Source organism: Coffea arabica, chromosome 4c (assembly GCF_036785885.1).
Source record: "Coffea arabica cultivar ET-39 chromosome 4c, Coffea Arabica ET-39 HiFi, whole genome shotgun sequence".
In the NCBI taxonomy this organism is placed as follows: domain Eukaryota; kingdom Viridiplantae; phylum Streptophyta; class Magnoliopsida; order Gentianales; family Rubiaceae; genus Coffea; species Coffea arabica.
In genome coordinates, this window is record NC_092316.1 from 40,395,475 (window position 1) to 40,402,181 (window position 6,707).

A 6,707-nucleotide genomic window follows, 5' to 3' on the forward strand; every position below is an offset into this window, starting at 1 on the left:
ATTCACATACATCCTCTAACAAGCGCCACTCTCCCACTATTGAACTTGCTAGTTGAGCCTTTCGACTTAAAGCATCTGCTACAACGTTGGCCTTTTTTGGATGGTAGTTAATCGTACAATCATAGTCTTCTAAGAACTCTACCCACTGATGTTGTCTTAGATTTAGCTTCTTCTGGGAAAATAAGTACTTAAGACTCTTATGATCTGTGTATACCTCAAATGTCATCCCGTATAAGTAATGCAGCCATTTCTTCAAGGCAAACACAACAGCTGCAAGCTCCAAGTCATGGGTTGGATAGTTTTGCTTATGAGACTTTAACTTTCGAGATGCGTAGGCAATCACATTCTCATTTTGCATCAAAACACACCCTAACCCCTCTCTTGAAGTATCAGTATAAACCGTATAGCTATCTGTCCTATTGGGCAAAGCTAACACAGGAGCCATGGTCAATTGCCTCTTAAGCTCTTGAAAATCATTCTCGCAATTAGCATCCCAAATATACTTTCCTTGTTTCTTTGTTAAGTTCGTTAGGGGTCCCGCAATTCTTGAGAAATTTTTTATAAATCGGCGGTAATACCCTGCTAGGCCCAAAAAGATTTGTACTTCAGTTGGATTCTCTGGTTGTTTTCATTTGGCAATGACTCCAACTCCTCCGGAAATACGTTCGGAAACTCACTGGTCACCGGCATTGTGAGTACTTGTAAAATCCCCTATATTTTTCTTAAAATCCCCTTTTTATTTGAACTTTATCACTTTAGACTAGCCTTACTACTCAATCACCCCACAATAAGTGCAAATGAATATAAAATTAAGGGTTTTCCCTTTCGTTTTCAAGTTAGCGCGAATTAAGGTTTTACGCCTATCCGTGGTGTAACTATTCGATATGGAGTGGGGATCAAATTTGGTGATTAAGAGTGAGTTTTACATGATATTAAGTGTATGATTAGAAGTGATAATAATAAGTTAGTGAATTATAAGTTAAAACCCTAGTATACGCGATTTAAGAAAAATCAGCTCGAACCGACGGGTATCGTTCACTATCAATTGAACACACCACTTGACCACTACTTTTCTACCATAAAACCTCATTGATATTAGTGCAAAATATCAGCCCCATACTCAGCTTAGGTTGGCCGAAAATGTTGACCAAAAAAACAAGGGGAAAAGAAAAAATTTGAGAGTTAATCTCCAAGCGACAAGTGGCGGGCATCCAAAGGTTGTTAACCAATTAATTGCTTCCATATTTATCACCAAAAAACCACCCAAATTGCTCTTCATTCCACCATACTAGTCGTGAGGAGAGAGGGAGAAAAACAAGAGAAAGAGAACTTTAATTCCATGTTGGGTTGAGTTTGATTGAGTGAGAAAACAAGAAAACTAAATCGATTAACTCATAAATTGAGAGTTTAGGAAGCTTAAGGAGCTAAATTTCACAAGGAGAGGTGAAGGATATCTCTTGCAAGCCATTTTTTTGAGGTATTATGGCTGACCATCCTCTCCCTTTCCCTTAGTCTTGTTTGAGTTATGTAGTAACTTGTATCCTTGCTTTGTGATGCCTAATCTAAGTGATTTTGATGATTGTAGTGGTAAATTTTGAGTTAGGGTTTTGAATGGTTTACTTATAATTCTTGTTGTTTGGATGGTATATAGTGTATATAATCTTATATAGGAAGTTGTGGTAGTGGTTTAAGGTAGAAATGTGAAGTTTACCCTTTGAATTCACCAAATTCCAGATTGAAGTATTCATGTGACCCTGTTCTGACCGGTTCTGTTTGACTATGATGGGGGCCGAATTAGGTTTAGCACAAAATATGAAAATTGTAGTGAATGATGTTTTATAGCTCTCTCTAAAAATATCAGCTCAATCTGAGTACTGTATCATGTGAAAAGATAAAAATACCCCTGACTGCCATAGGTAGAGCTCTGTGGACAGTTTTGACATTTCACCAATCTGACCACATTTTTTCACCCTGATCCATACTGAATTAGCATTTGACCAAAACATGAAAGTTGTAGTACTATTTTTAGCTTTCCAACGCCCCTAAAAACGCCTCAATCAGACTTCAGTAGCCTGAGTTATTGTCATTGGAACATAGTGCGGTTAACTAGTCTGTTGGTGAGATTCTGGTTCTGTAATTTAAAAATTTGATCCGGATACAGTATGAACTGGGTTAAGTGGACTTCATCAAAGTTGTAGCCCCCTGTCTTATCTTCGAAATGGTATAAATTTCACCCGAATCTGATAAGCGTAGCTTCGGTTGTGACCGATACGTTAGGAGACATTGAATCTGTCTTTTGTTTTATAACCTACATCTCATTTCCAGACATTTTTTTTCTAGCTTGATTTTGTACTTATATGACATTGAGCCTATTGAACGGCTATTGCAATGAGATTATTTTATGTGTGACTTTGGGACTAATTGAGGAAAAGAATGAAGCCATAAATGGCTGGAAACTAGGTAAATATAAAGGGCGTGCTGCCTAACACTACAAGAAAAACCGCTTATAGAGGCGCATCAAAATGTCACAAGTCACACTTTGTTGAGGCACTTAATTTATTAAGGCACATACTTAGTGTGCCACGTAAAACCTATGTCACAAAAGCTTTTTAAGGCACAATTAAGTGTCACAACATAGAAAACAATTGAGACATTTAGAAGTGCCAAAACAAGGTTATAATGCTTACACCAATAAATGCCTTAATTGGGATTCAACTTTCAAAATCTCAACTTTTTAAAGGCACAAAATAATGCCATCTTAACTTTAAGTTGACGCTTAAAAATGCCTCAAAAACCTGCTGCGTAACAAGAAAATTTCTACTACGAAAAACCCTTATCACGACGCTTACAAGTGCCTCAATAAACTGTATTTTTTTTTTCCTTTTTATGCCCAGCCACGGTACTGCTGTGAATATAACATCCCTATTATATCAATATAATCATACATTCATGTTGGACATCTCACATTCAATGACCAAAACCAACAATATTTGATTGAAAAATCACTTTCAAATTATCACCATAATCAATGATTACAATTAAAGTACTCATAACTACTAGTAGTTTTTCAACCAACCAATTAAACTTTCATCCTTGCAAAAAAAACATAATATTTGATTTAACATTCATGAAACAGCTAGAATGTCCTACTGATTGTTTGCCACGATTTCACCTAAATAGCACCAGATAAATTAAAATCAACTAAACCACTAGTAGACCAACTTCTTGTAATATATGCAGCAACACTTTGTCCTTTTACAGTTAGAGCACTTCCATATAAATGGATAAGTATCCATATGCTGCAACACCTTGTCCACTTTTGAATTTCAGCACATCAATCTTCGCAAATTTTTACCTATAGCATAAGTATATTATGTATTAAAATCTATCGTAATTATCGAATGAGACAAACATATGAGATATTAATAGTTAACATAATTTGTAAGCTAGAAAAGGAAAAACATACTAGTTTTGTTGGCCAAGCTATAGGAGTACCAATTGAATCAGCAATTGTCTGCAAAGGCACATAAGGCCTAATCAAATGCTCATCACGTTCAAATTGTAATAGCAAAACATGCCTAAATATCAGATCATTATCAAGCAAAGAGGACTGCCATTACTGAACAAATGTATTAAAAAAACTTACTTTAAGAGGTCTAAGACTGGAACTTGAGGTTGACATATGATTAGATGATGTTGAAGTGATTCTTGATTGATTCAATAAGTTATGACCATTTTTTGCTCTAAATAATATATTTAAAAATATCAAATACTCTTAATACCTGTGTTATGAAGCTCTTCCACTCTTATAGACTGATTTTCCATATGCTCATCAATTGGTTCATCAATAAGTCGATTGGTGCTGGAATTTCTTCCTTTCTTAGTCCTAGCCATGCCTAAACAACAAACTCAATTCATGTAACATTTAGTCAATTTAATAAAGTTATAATCTACAACTAAAATTCAGCACATTATGTAAAAATGAAACTTCAGCAATTAATAAGAACTAAATAAATTTTTAAACAACATTACTAGCTAACATAAGATGCAAATTGTTCCAAAATTATAACATGGTACATCTACATTAGACATAGCCAGAGATAATTTTATATGAGATAATGCATTTTATATGAGATAAAAGCTAAAATAACCAACTGCTATACTCAAAAGCAAATTAGAACAAGATTGATCAGGCATGTGAACGTATAAAACCAGACCAATAAAGTAATGTACCTGCTCAAGAATACCAAAGTCTAACACTTTTCCTCCGTCAAATACTTACCAGCAAATATAAACCTGTCCAAAATAAAGTAAAAGCAACTACCTTGAGTAAATTCACTCTGAAGTTGCAACTGCTACTACTAGAAATGATTGGGAGAAAGAAGATCCCAACCAGCTATATATATATATATAGATATATATATAGAGTTAGAGGTGGAGGAAGCCATGGAGGGAGCTGGATGTTTCCGAATTAGTATTTGGTTATTACTATTATTCGTAGCAAATTGAATCGGACTTGTTTTGACTTTTGATGATTGAAAGATGATGTGTTAACTCTCACTTTTGTCGTCACTGCTAAGGACACCAAATGCAACTTCAGTATAATATAGTAAATGCAAATTATTGAACCTGGGAGAAACAAAAAACAAGGACTAAAGAAAGAAAGTCCAATCTGGACAGATAGTCAAATAGATATTGATTTTTTTAAACAATAATGACTCCTTAATTGACAGGGCTTGTTATATGAAGGCTCATGAAAAAGAACCAATTATGAAAAGGGATAAGTTTATAGTAGAGTATCATTTTGTTGAAACTTAGACTACATGTTCTGGGACAAACAAATTCTGGTCTTAGATAATTATTCACCCAGTCTTAAGAACTTACATTCGAATATAAAGTTTCTAAATTATATCTTATGTATTTGGATGCTAGTTTCAAAATGTTTTATTTGTTTAAATTATATCATGTATCTTTTAAAAAAAAAAAGAAAAAAAAGAAAAAAAAGAGAAGAAAACACATATCAGAGCACCAAACTTTCAACACTTTGAATCCCTATATAAGCCCACAATAATCCTCATTTTCATCTCAAATTCTCTCTGATTTCATCACATAGAGCAACTTGCCTCTATCAACATGAGCTCTGCTCTGAACCTAAAAGCCCATTCCTTGAAACATTGCAAGAAAAGATTGAAAGGCTCCCATTTTAGTAAAACTATAGACCTAATCAAGAATAATTAACTCACTTGAAGTGAGATTAAGAGGAGTAGCTGAAACCATAACCAACATTAATCATGTAAATAAGATACTATTCTAGATTATATATTATTCTAAAACTAACACATATTGTTAACTTTGCGGGACATAAGATTCCCAGACAAGGAATATAAGATCCATACCAATGATTGCCACTATATATATATTACCAAAAACAAAGATTGCCGCTGTATTTTCTCAAAGAAGTTCACTAATGACTAAACTACATGAAGCCAAAACAATAAAATTCGTGCACCGTTCGGAATCAAAGCTGTTCTATGAAAAAAAAAGAAAAGAAAGGAAAATTAGATAAAGTTGTTCGTTGTTCAGAAGCCTACACACCTCAAAGACTTGATTTTCTTTTTCTTTTATAATTTCTTTCGGTAAAGAACACCTTAAAGATTTGGTGGTATTGTCATTTGTTGCTTCATCATTTTTCTCTACAGTCTGACTCAACCATATAAATGTTATTATGTTAATTAACTAACTTATTAACATATTCGATTGCCCATAATCCAGATACAAACCCAGCAAGAAATTCCAGTGGTACCGCTACATCTAGTAATGGAAAATCCACAATTGCCAGTGTTATATCAAGAAGCGGATTCATGGTCGGACGCCAATATTCTCATGGATGGTTTATCGGGGTGGCTATGGAATTTTGATGATCAAAATGGTAAAGGGGTACAAGCTAATAATGATTGCAGCAAAATGCCCAACAAAAATCAAGGCTCTTTTGCTCCTTGTTCCTTTAGATTTGATAAAGTCGACATTCAAAATGGAGGAATATACATCTAATTAATAGGAATTAATGAGTATATAAACATACCTCTAATTTCAAGCACAATAGAGTGAGTGATGATTGTCCTAAAATCCTTCAATCGACCAACATGCAATCAACAGAATTTGAAGCAACTTCATGATATTGAGTTAGGATCCACCATAATCAACATAAATTTGAGAAATCAAAAGAAAAGAGATTGGGAGGATGAGAGCTAGTGAGAGCTGGCAATGAGTTTTAGGAAAATTCTGAGAAAAGAGATTGGGAGAACAGAGGACAGAGAGAAACAATTTGAGGCTAGAATACCGACAGAGAGAGTCAGGGAAAGAGATGGGTAAATGAATCGTTAAGGTATCTTGCAAAATTTGGGATTTGGGACAATTTTGCCGCTTCTTTTAGACGCCAATTTTAAGCATTTTTTTTGTTTTTTTTCATGAAATAATTGTTTTTCCTTTTAATAGTTGTTGTGGCACATCTCTAAAATGCCTTTACAAATATTTTCTTTATATTTTTTATTTTCAGTTTTTCTTACAAGGTTTGTCCCTTATACATTGTTTTTTTATTTAATTAATAGGTGCTAATATGGCAGAACTACCTAATGCCTTAATAAGTGTTTATTTGAGGCATTTACTGAATAGTGCCCTAACAAGTATGCCATAATAGGGAAATTTCT

At 34.0% G+C, this 6,707-nt stretch overlaps 1 long non-coding RNA gene across 1 annotated transcript; it reads right to left on the reverse strand.

Moving 5' to 3' along the window:
* Nucleotides 1–3,465: 3,465 nt before the first annotated feature.
* On the reverse strand, nt 3,466–6,373 carry LOC140004980 (uncharacterized). The gene is made up of 3 exons (XR_011812801.1): nt 6,083–6,373; nt 3,783–3,896; nt 3,466–3,514 (listed from the first exon to the last, which is right to left on the reverse strand). It is a non-coding gene; the product is annotated as an uncharacterized lncRNA (long non-coding RNA).
* Between the last annotated feature and the right edge of the window lie 334 nt (nt 6,374–6,707).